Below are 20,157 nucleotides of genomic sequence, written 5' to 3'. Positions count from 1 at the left end.
TGACTGACTGGCTGACTGGTGGTGTGATGAGGAGGGGTTGCGTTAGTGAGACTGACTGACTGACTGACTGGCTGACTGGTGGTGTGATGAGGAGGGGTTGCGTTAGTGAGAGACTGACTGACTGACTGGCTGACTGGTGGTGTGATGAGGAGGGGTTGCGTTAGTGAGAGACTGACTGACTGACTGACTGACTGGCTTACTGACTGGCTGACTGGTGGTGTGATGAGGAGGGGTAGCTTTAGTGAGAGACTGACTGACTGGCTGACTGGCTGACTGGTGGTGTGATGAGGAGGGGTAGCGTTAGTGAGAGACTGACTGACTGGCTGACTGGCTGACTGGTGGTGTGATGAGGGGTAGCGTTAGTGAGAGACTGACTGACTGACTGGCTGACTGGTGGTGTGATGAGGAGGGGTAGCGTTAGTGAGAGACTGACTGACTGGCTGACTGGCTGACTGGTGGTGTGATGAGGGGTAGCGTTAGTGAGAGACTGACTGACTGACTGGCTGACTGGTGGTGTGATGAGGAGGGGTAGCGTTAGTGAGAGACTGACTGACTGACTGGCTGACTGGCTGACTGGTGGTGTGATGAGGAGGGGTTGCGTTAGTGAGAGACTGACTGACTGACTGGTGGTGTGATGAGGGGGTTGCGTTAGTGAGAGACTGACTGACTGACTGGGCTGACTGGCTGACTGGTGGTGTGATGAGGAGGGGTTGCGTTAGTGAGAGACTGACTGACTGACTGGCTGACTGGTGGTGTGATGAGGAGGGGTAGCGTTAGTGAGAGACTGACTGACTGACTGACTGGCTGACTGGCTGACTGGTGGTGTGATGAGGAGGGGTTGCGTTAGTGAGAGACTGACTGACTGACTGACTGGCTGACTGGTGGTGTGATGAGGAGGGGTGAGAGACTGACTGACTGACTGACTGGCTGACTGGCTGACTGGCTGACTGGTGGTGTGATGAGGAGGGGTTGCGTTAGTGAGAGACTGACTGACTGACTGGCTGACTGACTGGCTGACTGGTGGTGTGATGAGGAGGGGTTGCGTTAGTGAGAGACTGACTGACTGACTGGCTGACTGACTGGCTGACTGGTGGTGTGATGAGGAGGGGTTGCGTTAGTAAGAGACTGACTGACTGACTGGCTGACTGACTGACTGGCTGACTGACTGGCTGACTGGTGGTGTGATGAGGAGGGGTTGCGTTAGTGAGAGACTGACTGACTGACTGACTGACTGGCTTACTGACTGGCTGACTGGTGGTGTGATGAGGAGGGGTAGCATTAGTAAGAGACTGACTGACTGACTGGCTGACTGGTGGTGTGATGAGGAGGGGTTGCGTTAGTGAGAGACTGACTGACTGACTGGCTGACTGGTGGTGTGATGAGGAGGGGTTGCGTTAGTGAGAGACTGACTGACTGACTGGCTGACTGGTGGTGTGATGAGGAGGGGTTGCGTTAGTGAGAGACTGACTGACTGACTGGGCTGACTGGGCTGACTGTGGTGATGAGGAGGGGTTGCGTTAGTGAGAGACTGACTGACTCTAGCTGAGAAGTGATGCGCCAGCAGGAGTTGTCATCGCTCCACGACCGAGCTGCTTAATTGCTGGCTGATCTGAGGCTGTCATTCTCAGGATGCATCCCAAATGGCATCCCATGTCCTATCTAGTGCACTACTTTAGACCAGAGCCTTATGGACCCTGGTGCACTAGATAAGGAAAATATGCTTTTTGGGTCGCAGTGATCCACCAGTTGTCTCCCCTCGGCCCCCCCTTAATGGCCCATGTCCATCCATGCGTCAGCTTGCAGTACTGAGAGAATCCTTGATTGACGTGCGTGAGCGCATCCAACAACAGAATCCATCCAAACTGCATCCCGCCATGCAATTATTTTATTCTCTCCCACTCAGGGTTTTCACGAAATGAGGGACTGTCGTGCCAGATATGTACTTTGGGAATATTAATCAAAGCTTGCGTGTGTCTTTTTGACCGCACATTCAAATATTTTGAGACTGACGAAGTCATGATTGTACAAATTAGATCTAAATAAAAGCTTGAATGTTTCAAAGATAAATCTTCAAGGAAAGGGTAAATACACTACAGTAGCTTTGTAGATCAGACCTTACTTGTAGAGAGAGAGAGAAAGATGGAGAAAGAGAGGGAGGGAGAAAGAGGGAGGGAGGGGGGAAGAGGGAGAAAGCGAGAGAGGGAGGGAGGGAGAGAGAGAGAAAGATGGAGAAAGAGAGGGAGGGAGAAAGAGGGAGGGAGGGGGAGAAAGAGGGAGAAAGAGAGAGAGGGAGGGAGGGAGGGAAAGAGGGAGGGGGAGAGAGAAAGAAGGAGGGAGAGAGAGAGAGAGAGAGAGAGAAAGAGAGAGGGAGAAAGAGAGAGGGAGAGAGAGAGGGAGAGGGGGAGGGAGGGAGGGAGGGAGAGGGGAGGGGGTAGAGGTTGAGAGGGAGAAGGAGAGGGAGCGAGAGATTCAGATAAGTTAAGCACAGTTCATGACATTCTGGGAATTCCAACTGACATACCTTCAGAGCGAGACGGCTTCATCAGGTCTAAGTGAAAATCCCTAGATCCACCAGGAATGTGCGTCTGTGATTTGCCAGAATCAAACACAAACCAAACTCCGCCGCCCCGATATGATTGGACAGATTCATTTTCAAACCGACCAAGTCGGGGCCTGACCAAGTTTTTGGAGCACACAGTCTCAGCAATGATTGACAGTTGGTGTGGTTAAGAAGGTGTTCACTTCACTATGGACCTATTCAATGTATGCGCCCCAAAATATATATTGCTGTGGAGAGATGCTGCCCTATGGGCCTTGGTCAAAAGTAGTGCACTATATAGGGAATAGGGTGTCATTTGGGACACTTACATAGTCAGATTGTGTGGAATAGGAGGCCCACTCTCCTCTGAAGGTTAACAGTAGTCTATACAGGTTAACAGTAGTCTATACAGGTTAACAGTAGTCTATACAGGTTAACAGTAGTCTATACAGGTTAACAGGAGTCTATACAGGTTAACAGTAGTCTATACAGGTTAACAGTATTCTATACAGGTTAACAGTAGTCTATACAGGTTAACAGTTGTCTATACAGGTTAACGGTAGTCTATACAGGTTAACAGTAGTCTATACAGGTTAACGGTAGTCTATACAGGTTAACAGTAGTTAACAGGTTAACAGTAGTCTATACAGGTTAACAGGTTAACAGGTTAACAGTCTATACAGGTTAACAGTAGTCTATACAGGTTAACAGTAGTCTATACAGGTTAACAGTAGTAGTCTATACAGGTTAACAGTAGTCTATACAGGTTAACAGTAGTCTATACTTAACAGTAGTCTATACAGGTTAACGGTAGTCTATACAGGTTAACAGTAGTCTATACAGGTTAACAGTAGTCTATACAGGTTAACAGTAGTCTATACAGGTTAACAGTAGTCTATACAGGTTAACAGTAGTCTATACAGGTTAACGGTAGTCTATACAGGTTAACAGTAGTCTATACAGGTTAACAGTAGTCTATACAGGTTAACAGTAGTCTATACAGGTTAACAGTAGTCTATACAGGTTAACAGTAGTCTATACAGGTTAACAGTAGTCTATACCGGTTAACAGTAGTCTATACAGGTTAACAGTAGTCTATACAGGTTAACAGTAGTCTATACTGGTTAACAGTAGTCTATATAGGTTAACAGTAGTCTATACAGGTTAACAGTTGTCTATACAGGTTAACAGTGGAAAGGCCTTCCATTGGGAAGGATGTCTCTCCTGGCCCCGTCCAACTTGGATTCACTGTCTTGGGGCATTTCTGACAGGGCGTTGTTTTCTTCTGTCGATCACTTGAATGCTCCCAATCCTGACTCCGCCGTTCTTGACAGACGCTCTCTGATGACGGTTCATCACAGAGCATTGACTTTATTGTCTCATCACTCTCAAGTTTATGCAGTTTTTATGTAGAGCTTAATTATGCAGGAATTGTCTCTTTGCCAGGCTTGGATGTTTGATGGGAGTGTAAACGGTACCTCTCTTCATCCAATCTCCATGTACTACTCCTGAGGCTCAGGTCCCCAGGGTTCATGGTAACATTGCAGAGAGATGCCTATATACAATCAACCCTCAAATACAATTACCATGTATTAGAACTGGGTGGTCAGAGCCCCTTGACTGAATCGGCTCAGAGAGTAATGCTGAGTCTCTAATGGCAGCCTATTGACCAGGGCCCACAGACTACCCATAGACTGCCCATAGACTGCCCATAGACTGCCCATAGACTGCCCAGAGACTGCCCATAGACTACCCATAGACTACCCATAGACTACCCATAGACTACCCATAGACTGCCCATAGACTACCCATAGACTGCCCATAGACTACCCATAAACTGCCCATAGACCACCCATAGACTGCCCATAGACTACCATAGACTATCCATAGACTACCAATAGACTGCTCATAGACTACCCATAGACTGCTCATAGACTACCCATATACTGTCCATAGACTACCCATAGACTGCCCATAGACTACCCATAGACTGCCCATAGACTTCCCATAGACTGACCATAGACTACCCATAGACTACCCATAGACTACCCGTAGACTGTGCATAGACTGCCCATAGACTGCCCATAGACTACCATAGACTATCCATAGACTACCAATAGACTGCTCATAGACTACCCATAGACTGCTCATAGACTACCCATATACTGTCCATAGACTACCCATAGACTGTGCATAGACTGCCCATAGACTGCCCATAGACTGCCCATAGACTACCCATAGACTGCCCATGGACTACCCATAGACTACCCATAGACTGCCCATAGACTACCCATAGACTGCCCATAGACTACCCATAGACTGCCCATGGACTACCCATAGACTGCCCATAGACTACCCATAGACCACCCATAGACTGCCCATAGACTACCCATAGACTGCCCATGGACTACCCATAGACTGCCCATGGACTACCAATAGACTGCCCATAGACTGCCCATAGACTACCCATAGACTGCCCATAGACTGCCCATAGACTACCCATAGACTACCCATAGACTGCCCATAGATTACCCATAGACTGCCCATAGACTACCCATAAACTGCCCATAAACTGCCCATAGACCACCCATAGACTGCCCATAAACTTCCCATAAACTACCCATAGACTGCCCATAGACTACCATAGACTGCCCATAGACTGCATTGTCAGTCACTCCTTGGTGCTCGATTCACTAATAGCAGTCGGTTACTATCCAGTCCAGTTCTAATACAGTGTAGATCCAATAGGTGGACTCTAATGTGGATATTGATCCCAGTCCCATTGCAATAACTATACACTCCCTTGACTGTATTGATGAGATATACTGTACATCTACCAGCTATTAGCCACTAACTGTTTTAAGAGGGAACAGTAAACCAAATCAAGACGGTTGTGTTTCGCTTTGTCACTGAGTACCACTCTGTTCAAGGAGGCAAGATCTGAGACCCAAATGGATCCCTATAGTGCAATACTTTTGATAAGGTTCAATAGGCCTCTGATAGAAAATATTGCACTATATAGGGAATAGGGTGCCATTTGTGACTCAGGCTGGGAGGTCGCTGCGACCTTCACACCATGTCACCAGTGATCATGTCAGCAGAACCCTCAGACCCCGAGAGAGGGGGACATTTGTCATGTTCTCTGTTAGCCTGACAATTCTCTGTCTCTGTCTGTGTCTAGATGACTGTGACCTGCCTGTAGGGGGGAGGGAGGGAGGGAGAGAGGAGAGAGAGAGAGAGAGAGAGAGAGAGAGAGAGAGAGAGAGAGAGAGAGAGAGAGAGAGAGAGAGGAGAGGAAAGAGGAGAGAGAGATAGACGGCAGGGAGGGAGGAGGGAGGGAGGTGGGGGGAGAGATAGACGGCTGGGAGGGAGGGAGGGAGGGAGGGAGGGAGGGAGGGAGGGAGGGAGGGAGGGAGGGAGGGAGGGAGGGAGGAGGGAGGGAGGGAGGGAGGAGGGGGAGGTGGGGGGGAGAGATAGACGGCTGGGAGGGAGGGAGGGAGGGAGGGAGGGGAGGTGTTTAGTTATAGTAAAAGGACAGGGGTACAGCCAGAAGCCAACACACACATGGGTAACACACACTGACAGCTTTACCTCCTTAGCTAACCTGTGGGAGCAGCCAAAACTACACCTCAGTGTCATGTTTGGCCTCGTCGTCATATGAACTACTGGGTGTTTGTGTATATGTGTGTGTGTGTGTGTGTGTGTGTGTGTGTGTGTGTGTGTGTGTGTGTGTGTGTGTGTGTGTGTGTGTGTGTGTGTGTGTGTGTGTGTGTGTGTGTGTGTGTGTGTGTGTGTTACATCCCATCCTTCTCTGCTACACATATCAGTGATAAGAGACCACTGCTTCGACTTCCACAGCACAGTGAAATACCCTTGGTCTGTATAAAGTCACAGACAGGTCTGCTTCAGTCACTCAAGCCCTGAGGCTCTGTCTCGCCTCGGTAGCTGGCTGGCTCCCCGGAGGTATTAAGGGGCCACTGCAGGTTGCCGGCAGTACCTGCGCAGCCATAGACACTGCATTGTGCTCCGACTGTAAAGCAGTCTGCTCGCCGCAAGGCACTCTCACACTGGCGTGAATGCTGATTGTTTATCTGTACAGGAGCCTGACGCTGAGGGAGATGGCTTCATAACAGGTACATTGACAGCTCTGTAGCTAACCTCACAGTAGCTCTGTAGCTAACGTCACTGGAGAATAGATAGTTGTTGTAACTGCTCCGAGGAGCTTGGATGGAGGGAGAAGGGGTGTGAGCTTGTGCGCGAGAGGTGTGTGTGTGTGTGTGTGTGTGTGCGTGCGTGTGTGTGCCCTGTCCTGATGTCATTATTCTCTATGAACGTTGAGAGTGGCACGGCTGAGGTTAGGGCTTCTGTTAGACATGCCGTTGCCAGTCAGTGTTCTGACGTTGTCCGACACCGTTTGCTGCCTGAATAGAATTGCAAGTCAGAGCTGTTAGCAAGAAAATAAAAGAATGAGTCAGGGAAACTGAGACAGTGACGCACGAAATGTTGAACAGTGAGTCTCTATTTAAGGGGCTTAAAGAGACCGAATGACTAGAAACAACAGTGAAGATGAAGGGAAGAGGAGAGTGAATGAGAAGCTGTTAATGTTCACCGTCAGTGTCACAGACACGGGTAGATTCAGGCCGGCTGCCTCGTTGAGTTTCAAATGAAATAAAGAAGTTGGCTAGGCAGGTTCTGTGTCAATCTGTTGTTGTGGTTTGTGTGTAGGTTCCAATCACACACGGGCTGGGTCGTCTAACGTTGCTGTAATGAATGCACTGGGGGTATAGAGTCACCTTGAACCAGTGTCCTTACAGTGTCCTTACTTTTTCCCTCCGTGACATTATCGGATTTAGAGACTGCTTTGTCATCATTTTCTCTTTTCTGTCAGACCCATTTACTTCATAGGATGTGTCCCAAAATGGCACCATATTCCCTATTTAGTGCACTACTTTTGAGCAGGCCCATATGGTCTGGTCAAAAGTAGTGCACTATACCGCATAGGGTGCCATTTTGTGGCGTAGGACTAGTGGAATGTAGTTTAACACCATGGAGTTATTCAAGCTTTTCAGATTGTCAATTATTCCAGCATTTCTGAATGTGATGCCAATTTATACAATCATCATTAGAGAATAAGCAACATTTAATTATAGTGTTGAGCATGTTGTTTGTTTGGCTGGGTGGTGGGAAGTCAAGTTTGGCTGGACAGAAAAACCCTAACAAACAACTCCAAATGTTTCCTCCAGTTGACAGATGCGGTTGCAGTCAGTTTCTCTCTCACCAAAACAATGGCTTGTGGTGAATTGAATTGAATCCGTCTTGATGAGGCACACCTCCCCTCATGTCTCTCCACTCGTGTCAAAAAGCTGATTGAACACTCCCCTTGTACCAGAGACATCCCTGGCAGAGGAAACTCTCTCTCTCCCTCGCTCCCTGTGATTGTGTCAATGCGGCACTCTCCTCATTCACTCTTATTTTTTTGGGAAAGGGGAAGAGAGGGAGGGAAGTGCTGCAGAGGTGCAGAGGATCAAGAGCACCTTCCTCCTCTGGAGGCTCCTCACTTTGAGGAAGTTCCTGTCACTTCCTGTACCCCCTGGCATTCCAAACCCTGGCCCCTGGCCGCCCGGTGCATACTTGGTATTATCTGTCGCAGCAATTAGAGATGTGATGAAACCAGTCCGTTCTCCATATCCCTCGGCCATCATAGTATTTCCCGCGGCTTCCGTGACCAGAGGTGTCGGAATGTGAGGCTCTTCTCCACACTGTGGTTGTTCCCCCTCCTCAGGCAGTAGTGGTGGTGCGGCCTAGTGGGACCTGGTTTAAGAGTGTGTGTACTGTACTCCGTGTGTGTGTGTGTGTGTGTGTGTGTGTGTGTGTGTGTGTGTGTGTGTGTGTGTGTGTGTGTGTGTGTGTGTGTGTGTGTGTGTGTGTGTGTGTGTGTGTGTGTGTGTGTGTGTGTGTGTGTGTGTCTAATGAAGGTGCTTCCCGCCTCTCACTGGTTCTCTTTAATGCCTCCCTCATCAGAGAGAAACTGGCGAACAAAACCACAACAGACAAAACCTTTGAAAGAAGGCATCTTTGAAGGATACGTGCCCTGTTCCCTGAAAGAGAGAGAAACACCGTTAATTGGGAGCAATGTGTGAGGCAGAGGGGGGAAAAGGGATCATTTCCTAATAAGGAGCTTGGTTTTTATGAGGGAGTTGCTGGGAAATGGGAACCATAGCCTGGTAGATGTGAAGTGCCTATAATCTGCATATACGTACATCTTTTAACCTCTCTATCAAGTGTTCCTTTTAAAACCGCCCCTTTGGTGATATTGAAGTGGTTTTAACTGAGTTTCAGTCAATGGCGTTATTAGTAGGCCACCGGTTGACTGAAAGTCACAGACAAAACCCCTCCACAGAGGCCCTTGCATTTCTAAGCGGATTTTGACATTGAAAATTCCTCATGCTGGTGGAGTCCTCAAACAAACACACGTACGATATGAAGAAAAAACAGCCCTCGCTTTTTTGAATTAATCTGAGGATAACAAGAAGAGAGTGAGGCTCTGGTATGGTCGTGGGCATCTTTGAGCGGCTCCACAACGGACCCCTGAGGTACGCCTTTTTCAAAGTACCCCCTAGAGAACCCAGTGGAAATAAAGTCTGTCAGGGAAGAAGAAGAAGAGCCCTTCTGTCTCTGAGTATTTCCATGAGTAACGCACGGCCTCGCTGCTCTGAAAACGCTGCAGACACTTTTGTTCATCCTGCCCTCCCTGTGGTTCCCTCCTCCTGCAGGCGGATAGATAGTATGAAAAGATAATCCCCTCAAAATGAGTGTGCAGCGAGATAGATAGGGGACTGCCTGAAGAGAGTTGTAGGAATGCAAGGATAAACTGCAGAAGTAATGCCCCTAACAGACCTGGTCAAAATCTCTGCAGCTGTTAGTTTCAATCACCAGTACAGTACATAGCTAACAAATCAACCTATTGGTTTGAGGGCCGTGATGATACCAGTATCACAATATTTCTTTCCATGGCAAAAATGAAAACATGAAGCAGACCACACTCTTTGGTCCTTTAGAAACCTGCTGTATGTAAAATATTGTGTGCTATAGCACATAAATAAATACATGTGATTCTGGATGACAACATAATGATGTTTCATTAGGGCTGTTTTCCTAAAGAAGTTAAGTCCGTTTGCTGTTTTGTTTCCTAGCCACGATACCACTATACTGGCAGCGTCCTGGTCCTAATCGGTTTATGGATTCTATTGAAAGACCTTCAGTAACAGCAGATAAACGTCCCGCTGGTGATGCGTTAGTAGCAGGTCGGATCTCTTCTTTAAAAGGCTGATCTGATCTCCTTCCCAGTCCTGCAGAGTGAGCTCATAAACCCAGCGAGTCATCCTCATGTTGTAAGCGTCTGTCTTTGATCAAATATTTGTGTTTGTGTTGGAGAGATGTATTGGGAATCCACTGTTTGGCTAATACTCACTGGCGCGCTGTGTGCTACTTATGTTGAGATGGAACTGGGCCGTCTGATTCTGGGATATAGGAGGACTAAGGAAGCCTGTGTTTGTTATTCTGTGTGGTCGAGGTCAGCAGTGACCGCGGTACTAAAACAAACCTGACTCATACCTCAAATAGGAAATGCCAAGCACTAAGCTTCCCATCTTTAAATTAGTCAGATCAACTTGTTGAACTTTCACTCTCTCCCTCTCTCTCTTTCTCTCTCTCTCTCTTTCGTTCTCGCACCCTCTCTCTTTCGCTCACTATTTCTGTCTCCCTCTTTGTCTATCCCTCTCTCTCTCTATTTCTCTCTTTCTCTCTCTATCTGTCTCTATTTCTCTCTCTCTCTCTTTCTTTCTTTCTCGGTCTTTCTCTCTCTTCTCTCTCTGCCTTTCTCGCTCTCTGTATATCTCTCTCTGTCTCTGTCTCTCTCTTGCTGATAAAGCTGAAGATCCTGCCAGCCTCCATCGGTCTCTCTCTCTCTCCTTTCTCTTTGTCTACAGTTATAGATGCCACCCTTACCCCATACTGTCCTCTATGTTGTAGATTTATACAGACTGGGCCAACCACTACCTGACCAAGTCTGGCTGCCCTCGACTCATCAAGGACCTGACCATAGACATTGCTGACGGAGTTCTGCTGGCAGAAATCATCCAGATCATAGGTGAGAGAACACACACACACACACACACACACACACACACACACACACACACACACACACACACACACACACACACACACACACACACTCTCGCAGCAAACACACACACACACACACACACACATATACTGCAGACGCAAACACACACACACACACACACTCACACACACACACACACACACATGCAGACGCAAACACACACACACACACACACATATACTCGCAGACGACACACACACACACACACACACACACACACACACACACACACACACACATACACAGGCTCTGTTATAAACACACACACACAGGCACTGACGCAAACACACACACACACACACACACACTCGCAGACACAAACACACACACTCGCTGACACAAACACACACACACAGGCTCTTTTATAAACACACACACACAGGCACTGATGCAAACACACACACAGGCACTGATATAAACCAACACGCACAGACGCAAACACACACTCGCTGACGCAAACACACACACACACACTCGTTGACGCAAACACACACACACAGGCTCTGTTATAAACACACACAGGCACTGACGCAAACACACACACAGGCACTGATATAAACCAACACGCACAGATGCAAACAAGCACACCCACACACATGTACACACACACACACACACTCCTGACTTAACCTCACTTGTTAGGCTGAGGGAAACTCTCCATTTACCCAGCTATAAAACGTAACGGTGTAGGCATTTAGACGGAACACAAAGGCTTTATCTTCATGTCCGACTGGTCTCTGTCAGGAGAGGAGCTCCAGCCCTGGCAGCCCACTACACACAGACTGTAAACTAGTCCTGCTCTATTGAACCATGTGTCTCCCATGTGTATCTTTTAGCTAGCCGAGAGAAGCTGGTGTTGATGCTCTGCCTCTCTCTTTTTCCCACCTCCTGGGCTGTCTTGAAACTTTACCCCTGCTCTCCACAACAGACAATGGCCTGAGATCCCGCGTCAGTAACACTCAGGCAGCAGCTGATGAATTAGCAGAGACTTTTCTTTTCCCAAACTTTCACTGCTCCGTGGTTGGGCAGGGGGCATTCTCACACACACACACACACACACACACACACACACACACACACACACACACACACACACACACACACACAAACAGAATCACACACACACACAGAATCACACACACACACACAGAGAGAGAGAGAGATCCATGCTCCCCCTGTCGCTGTGCTCTGTAAGGGCTCCTCCACTAGACTAGAAGTCCCCTAATTCAGAAGGGTCACTGGTGCTCCACTGTGTGTTTAGGCACTTCTTCTTGTGGGAAGGTTTCACACTTCATTTTTTTGTTGTTGTTCTTCTTCTTCCAGCTAATGAGAAAGTGGAGGACATCAATGTCAGCCCCAGGAGTCAATCACACATGGTGAGTCTGCTAGTTCACCTTTCTTTTTGTGGAGCTGATAGTATTATTTCTGCTTTTATTTTTACTGTCACAGTATTGAAAGGTTGGTCTGGTTGAGAGTCTGTATGCTTGAGGACATGTTTTGTAGGTCTTTCAGGGTACTGTCATGGTATTGAAAGGTTGGTCTGGTTGAGAGTCTGTATGCTTGAGGACATGTTTTGTAGGTCTTTCAGGGTACTGTCATGGTATTGAAAGGTTGGTCTGGTTGAGAGTCTGTATGCTTGAGGACATGTTTTGTAGGTCTTTCAGAGTACTGTCATGGTATTGAAAGGTTGGTCTGGTTGAGAGTCTGTATGCTTGAGGACATGTTTTGTAGGTCTTTCAGGGTACTGTCATGGTATTGAAAGGTTGGTCTGGTTGAGAGTCTGTATGCTTGAGGACATGTTTTGTAGGTCTTTCAGGGTACTGTCATGGTATTGAAAGGTTGGTCTGGTTGAGAGTCTGTATGCTTGAGGACATGTTTTGTAGGTCTTTCAGGGTACTGTCATGGTATTGAAAGGTTGGTCTGGTTGAGAGTCTGTATGCTTGAGGACATGTTTTGTAGGTCTTTCAGGGTACTGTCATGGTATTGAAAGGTTGGTCTGGTTGAGAGTCTGTATGCTTGAGGACATGTTTTGTAGGTCTTTCAGGGTACTGTCATGGTATTGAAAGGTTGGTCTGGTTGAGAGTCTGTATGCTTGAGGACATGTTTTGTAGGTCTTTCAGGGTACTGTCATGGTATTGAAATGTCTGGTTGAGAGTCTTTTTGAGGACATGTTTTGTAGGTCTTTCAGAGACTGTCACAGTATTGAAAGGTTGGTCTGGTTGAGAGTCTGTAAATCTCTTGAGGACATGTTTATAGGTCTTTCAATGATGTATTGAAATGTTGGTCTGGTTGAGAGTCTGTATGCTTGAGGACATGTTTTGTAGGTCTTTAAATACTGTCATTATTGAAAGGTTGGTCTGGTTGAGAGTCTGTTTTGGCATCTTTTGTACTTTCAGGTAGTGTAATTGAAAGGACTGGTTGAGAGTCTGTATTTGAGGACATGTTTGTAGTCTTTCAGTTTTCATGGTATTGAAAGGGGTCTGGTTGACAGTCTGTATGCTTGAGGACATGTTTTGTAGGTCTTTCAGGGTACTGTCATGGTATTGAAAGGTTGGTCTGGTTGAGAGTCTGTATGCTTGAGGACATGTTTTGGCTAGGTCTTTCAGGGTACTGTCATGGTATTGAAACTTGGTCACTTGAGAGCTGTATGCTTGAGGACATGTTTGTAGGTCTTTCAGGGTACTGTCATGGTATTGAAAGGTTGTCTGGTTGAAGTCTGTATTTGTGCTGTTTTGAGGAGGTGCATGTGGTGTGAGTCTGTGCGTGCGTGCATGTTTGTGTGTTTCAGGGTACTGTCACAGTATTGTGGTTGGTCTGTTGAGAGTCTGTGTGCGTGAGGACATGTTTTGTGCGTCTTTCAGGGTACTGTCACATGCCTTGGTCTGGTTGAGAGTCTGTATGCTTGAGGACATGTTTTGTAGGTCTTTCAGGGTACTGTCATGGTATTGAAAGGTTGGTCTGGTTGAGCCTCTGTATGCTTGAGGACATGTTTTGTAGGTCTTTCAGGGTACTGTCATGGTATTGAAAGGTTGGTCTGGTTGAAGTCTGTATGCTGAGGACATGTTTTGTAGGTCTTTCAGTGTACTGTCATGGTATTGAAGCGTTGGTCTGGTTGAGAGTCTGTATGCTTGAGGACATGTTTTGTAGGTCTTTCAGGGTACTGTCATGGTATTGAAAGGTTGGTCTGGTTGAAGTCTGTACTTGAGGACAAATTTTGACTTTCAGGGTACTGATGGTATTGAAAGGATCTGGTTGAGAGTCTGATGCTTGAGGACATACAGGTTTTCAGGGTGTGTTTTATCGCTGCAGACTACGAACAGTTTGTTAGGAATGTAGGTCTTTCAGGGTACTGTCATGGTATTGAAAGGTTGGTCTGGTTGAGAGTCTGTGCCTTGAGGACATGTTTTGTAGTGATTTCAGGGTACTAATCATGGTATTGAAACGTTGATCTGGTTGAGAGTCTGTATGCTTGAGGACATGTTTTGTAGGTCTTTCAGGGTACTGTCATGGTATTGAAACCTGGTTGAGATCTGTCCTGTAGGTTTTAAGGTCTTTCCAACCCTGTCCTGGTAGAAACCATCCTCTGTTGAGGTTTTAACTCCAACATGTTTTGTGGTCTTTCAGGGATACCCTCCTATTGAAAGGTTTTGGTTGAACCCTGTTCCTGGAGGACATGTTTATAGGTTTTAACTGTCAACCCTGTTCCTGGAGAGATCTGTTCTATGAGGTTTTAACTCTTTCAACCCTGTTCCTGGTATTGAAACGTACTGGTCCAGATGTAAATGTTGAGGACACTGTACTAAGAGCTCTGTGATGTATTGAAACGTTGGTCTGGTTGAGTCTGTATGCTTGAGGACATGTTTTGTACCGTCTTTCAGGGTACTGTCATGGTATTGAAAGCTTGGTCTGGTTGAGAGTCTGTATGCTTGAGGACATGTTTTCTTGTTCAGAGTCTTTTGGGGTACTGTCATGGTATTGAAACAGTTTAAACTGGTTGAATTCAGCTTGAGGAGATGTTTTGTAGCATCTTTATTGCCTGAGGAAGTAGGAGGTCAGACTTCTCTCCAACACGGCTCTTTCAGCTATACTTCACCGACTGAAAGGTTGCATAATGAGACTCTCTCCCATTGAGGACTGTTTCTGCTTTCAGGGTCTGTCATAATTGATCTGGCTGGAAAGGAAAGTGTATGCTTGAGGACATGTTTTCTAGGCCAGCTACTGTCAGTATTGAACATCTGGTTGAGAGTCTGTATGCTTGAACATGTTTGTTCTCCATTAGTGAAAGAGCAAAGGTAGGTCTGCCAACTGAGAGTCTGTATGCTTGAGGACATGTTTGTAGGTCTTTCAGGGTACTGTCATGGGGGAGAAAGGTGGTCTGGTTGAGACCTGAATGCTTGAGGACATGTTTTGTAGGTCTTTAGGGTACTGTCATGGTATTGCCATTCTCTGGTTGAGAGTCTGTATTCTGAGGACATGTTTTGTAGGTCTTTCTCCAAACACGCCGCTGGGGGTGTTTTGAGGGTTTTTGCTTTCAGGGTACTGAGACTGTTTGAGTTTTTGCAGAAACCTAACATACTGAGACCACAGAATGTGACAATATTGTCTCAGTGGGGAGACTGGAGCCAAGCTCTTTCAATGATGTGACAAATGCTAACGTCTAGCCAAACAAGAGAAGCTTGAGAATCTCAAAAATGTGTTTCAGTGGGTTCTCTCACTTTGTCCGTCTGTTTTGGCATCTTTTACACTAGTGTAATTAAAAGTGACTTAGCTAGCTGTATTGCCGAGTAGTCTGAGTGTAGTTTTAATGGATTCTGAGGGGGATTACAGACCAGGCTTCTGTCTTACAGTAAACCCAATATCTCAGTTATAGTAAGCCCTGTGTTTGTGGTGTTCTTCCACTGTGACACACTGGTCACTAAGGGCTCTCCCCAAAGCCCATTGAAATGAGATGGTCAGAGGGGAGGTTCCCCTGTCCCATTTCATCCTGTGGTTGTTGTGTGTGTGTGAGGTGTGTGTGTGTGTGTGTGTGTGTGTGTCAAGTGTGTGTGTGTGTGTGATTCTGTCAAGGACAAGTGTGTGTGTACATGCCTGACTGTGTGTTGTGTCACTCTTTGTCTCAGTCACTCAAAGCCCATTGATCCAGCGTGAGCCTCAGAGGGCGTCCAGCCCCTGTGGTGGGGAAGGGAACTTGACTTTGAGGAAACACGTCTGCTTGTGGCTCGGGGTATATGGCGGACGTGAGCAGAGGGAACATCTGACACACTTGTGGAGCCTGTTGCACTGAGCAGCTCCGGAGAGAGGAAAACATTGGTCCTCAGAACTGGGTGGATTTATGGCAAGCCACTGAGGGTCAAAGGACAATTCAGGAACAACTGAGGTAACAGAGGATAACTGGAGGTGATGTGGCATACAGGTTTTCAGAGTGTGTTTTATCGCTGCAGACTACGAACAGTTTGTTAGTGAATGTAGGTGTACATGTACTGTATGTTGTGCTGGGTTGGCAGTAGATGCTATGTGCCTCTCCGGTGTTGTCTGTGTGATCGAGCTAATATGTGTCATTAAACCAGGGTTCTCCAACCTTGACCCTGAAGAGATACCCTCCTGTAGGTTTTAACTCCAACCCTGACCCTGGAGAGATACCCTCCTGTAGGTTTTAACTCCAACCATGTTCCTGGAGAGATACCAGACATAGGTTTTTGACTTCCAACCCTGTTCCTGGAGAGATACCCTCCTATAAAATTAACTCCAACCCTGACCCTGAAGAGATACCCTCCTGTAGGTTTTAACTCCAACCCTGTTCCTGGAGAGATACCATCCTGATGAGGTTTTAACTCCAACCCTGTTCCAGAGATACCCTCTATAGGTTTTAACTCCAACCCTGTTCCTGGAGAGATAATCCTATAGGTTTTAACTCCATGTTCCTGGAGAGACCCTCCTATAGGTTTTAACTCCAACCCTGTTCCTGGAGAGATACCCTCCAGATGAAAATTGAACACTGTACTAAGGGTTCTGTAATGTAAAGCCTTCCTGTCTATATCACCGTACTGAGCGGAGGTTGACTCATTCCTCCAAGTCTTGTTCATTGAGCTTTTTGTGAGATTGTAGCCTCAGGTTTTAACTCAACCCTGACCCTGGAGGATACCCTCCTGATATTTTAACTCAGTTGACCCAGGGATACCCTCCTATGGTTTTAACTCCAGGCCTGTTCCTGGAGTACAGTTGAAGTAGGTTTTTCCAACCCTGTTCCTGGAGAGATTGGACCTGCATTAGTCAGTTGAAGTGGAGGTTCCTATGGTTGAGCCTCAGGCTGCATTAGTCAGTTGAAGTGAGGTTGGTTGGATGAGCCTCAGGCTGCATTAACTCAGTTGAAGATACCCTCCTGGTTGGTTTTAACTCAACCTGCATGGAGTCAGTTGAAGTGAGGTTTTGAGCCTCAGGCTGCATTAGTCAGTTGAAGTGAACCCTGTTTGGAGAGATACCTCAGGCTGCATTAGTCAGTTGAAGTGAGGTTGGTTGGTTTTAGCCCAACCCTGTTCCTGGAGAATCCCTCCTATAGGTTTTAACTCCAACCCTGGCTGGAGAGATACCTCCTAGGTTTTAGTCAGTTCCTGAAGTGAGGTTCCTTAGGTTTTAGCTCTCAACCTGCATTAGTCAGTTGAAGGTTGGTTGGTTGAGCCTCAGGCTGCATTAGTCAGTTGAAGTGAGGTTGGTTGAGATGACCTCAGGCTTTAGTCAACCCTGTTGAAGTGAGAATCTTGGTTTTAGCCTCAGGCTGCATTAGTCAGTTGAAGTGGGGTTGGTTGAGCCTCAGTGCTGCATTAGTCAGTTGAAGTCAGGTTGGTTGAGAAATGACTCAGTTCATTAAGTCAGTTCAAGTGAGGTTTTTGGTTGAGCCTCAGGCTGCATTAGTCAGTTGAACTATAATTCAGCAGGAGGGAGCATTTCTCTTATTGCCTTGGAAGTTGGAGGAACAGACTTCTCTCCAACACGGCTGCATATAGTTCAGTTGAAGTGAGGTTGGTTGATCTGACCTCAGGCTGCATTAGTCAGTTGGAAAGTGAAAGTTGGCTAAACGTTCTAGGCCTCAGGCTGCCAGTAGTCAGTTGAAGTGAGGTTGTTCTCCTCAGGAAAGCATTAGTCAGTCCCTGAAGTGGGGGTTGGGGAGCCTCAGGCTGCAACCTTAGTCAGTTGAATGTGAGGTTGGTTGGCGAGCCTCAGGCTGCATTAGTCAGTTGAAGTGAGGTTGGAATTGCGAGCCTCAGGCTGCATTAGTCAGTTGAAGAACTGAGGTTGGTCTGGTTGAGCCATCCTGGCTGCAGTTAGTCAGTTGAAGTGAGACTGGACGAGCTCTTTCAGGTTGAGCCAAACAAGAGAAGAAGAATCTCAAATGTGTTTCACTAGTCCTCTCTGAAGTGAGGTTGAGTCATTTAGCCTCAGGCTGCTTAGTCAGTACAGAAGTGCATTCATTTAAGATCGTTGGTGGGAAAACTCAGGCTGCTCAGTTATAGTCAGTTGAAGTGATTTTTGTTGGTTGGTGAAACCCATTGCCTCAGGCTGCCACTAGTCATTTGATCCAACGGGTTTTGAGAAGTTGAGCCTCAGGCTGCATTAAGTCAAATGCCAATGAAGTGGGGCAGTGGTAAAGTTGATTACAGGCTGCATTATGTCAGTTTTACACTGAGGTTGGGGAGCCTCAGCTGCATTAGTCACGTGAGCTCCAGTGAGGTTCTTTCATCTCACGGCATGCCTCAGGCTGCTTAGTCACTGTTAAAGTGAGGTTGGTTGAGCCTCAGGCTGCTTAGTCATTTGAAGTGAGGTTGGTTGAGCCTCATTGTATTGGCTGCCTCAGGCTGCATTAGATCAGGCCCATTGAAGTGAGGTTGGTTGAGCCTCAGGCTGCATTAGTCAGTTGAAGTGAGGTTGGTTGAGCCTCAGGCTGCATTAGTCAGTTGAAAAGTGAGGTTGGTTGGTTGAACCTCAGGCTGCATTAGTCAGTTGAAGTGAGGTCCTTCTGGTTGGTTGAACCTCAGGCTGCGTTAGTCAGTTGAAGTGAGGTTGCTTGGAATTGAATCCTCAGGCTTGCATTAGTCAGTTGAAGTGAGGTTGGTTGGTTGAACCTCAGGCTGCGTTAGTCAGTTGAAGTGAGTTTTAATTGGTTGAGCCTCAGGCTGCATTAGTCAGTTGAAGTGAGGTTGGTTGATGTTTCAGGCTGCGTGCAGTTAGTGCATTAGGTTGAACCAGCTTTCCCCTGTTAGTCAGTTGAAGTGAGGTTGCTTGGTTGAGCCTCAGGCTGCATTAGTCAGTTGAAGTGAGGTTGGTTGGTTGAACCTCAGGCTGCGTTAGTCAGTTGAAGTGAGGTTGGTTGGTTGAGCCTCAGGCTGCATTAGTCAGTTGAAGTGAGGTTGCTTGGTTGAACCTCAGGCTGCATTAGTCAGTTGAAGTGAGGTTGGTTGGTTGAGCCTCAGGCTGCGTTAGTCAGTTGAAGTGAGGTTGGTTGGTTGAACCTCAGGCTGCGTTAGTCAGTTGAAGTGAGGTTGCTTGGTTGAGCCTCAGGCTGCATTAGTCAGTTGAAGTGAGGTTGCTTGGTTGAGCCTCAGGCTGCATTAGTCAGTTGAAGTGAGGTTGCTTGGTTCCTTCTCCCGTCACATGGTCCAGTGGTCACATGGAAGGTATAACAGAGTTAGGTGTTGGTTAAGGACCCGTGAAGCAGCCTGGCGCCATCTGGGGCCAATCTGTTGGCAGTGTGCAAGACGGACGGATGAGGGACACGCAGCATGCGCCCATCCCATTAACCTCGGTCGCCCGACACTGTCAGTGTTAATACAGTCTGGTATTAGCACTCTTAGATGGATCATGTATACCTGGTGGGAAGTGTAGGCGTGAGTTCCTTTGTGGCTACACTGTTCAACATCTGCCCTGTTTTATTGCACCGGTTGGTTATTGGATTTGCCAGCTCCAGCTGTCAAGCCTATTCTTATGAGATGAGGATCAGTTGGTCTGGTAATGATGTGACATATGAAGGTTCATGAGGCTGGGGAGTGTCCCTGGGTGTCACTATGATGCCATATATCCCTCTCATTCAAATCTGGACCTCAAAGCCAGTTCCACTACTTGTTGCTATTGTTCCCCTCTTACCAGAGACCGATTTAGAGCTGGGATACCAGCTGGGTGCAATTCATTATCAGGTTGACCAGAAAAACCAGCAGTACCCTGGACCTCGTAGGGTAAGAGTTGAATTCCCCTGATAATAGATAGATAATTGACCTGAAGTTGCTGTGAGCAGCTGGATAGTTGGAACAGTGTTTTCACCGTCTATAAATGCAGTTGGATAGGATCATTCTCTAGTCACAACTCTGGCCGTCGTGTTCTACAGTCCTGCTGCTTATCCTTTCTCTCTCCCACTTACTGATGAATGTTATCCATTGGCAGA

At 47.1% G+C, this 20,157-nt stretch overlaps 1 pseudogene; it reads left to right on the top strand.

Annotated features, from left to right (window-relative positions):
• The window catches only part of LOC118379495 (neuron navigator 3-like), a 276,779-nt pseudogene that overhangs the window by 76,637 nt on the left and 179,985 nt on the right, over nucleotides 1-20,157 (top strand).

The sequence above is a fragment of the Oncorhynchus keta genome, unplaced genomic scaffold, assembly GCF_023373465.1.
Source record: "Oncorhynchus keta strain PuntledgeMale-10-30-2019 unplaced genomic scaffold, Oket_V2 Un_contig_8101_pilon_pilon, whole genome shotgun sequence".
Lineage (NCBI taxonomy): Eukaryota > Metazoa > Chordata > Actinopteri > Salmoniformes > Salmonidae > Oncorhynchus > Oncorhynchus keta.
The sequence above is the reverse complement of the archived record's forward strand: the minus strand, read 5'-3'. Positions and strand labels throughout refer to the sequence as shown.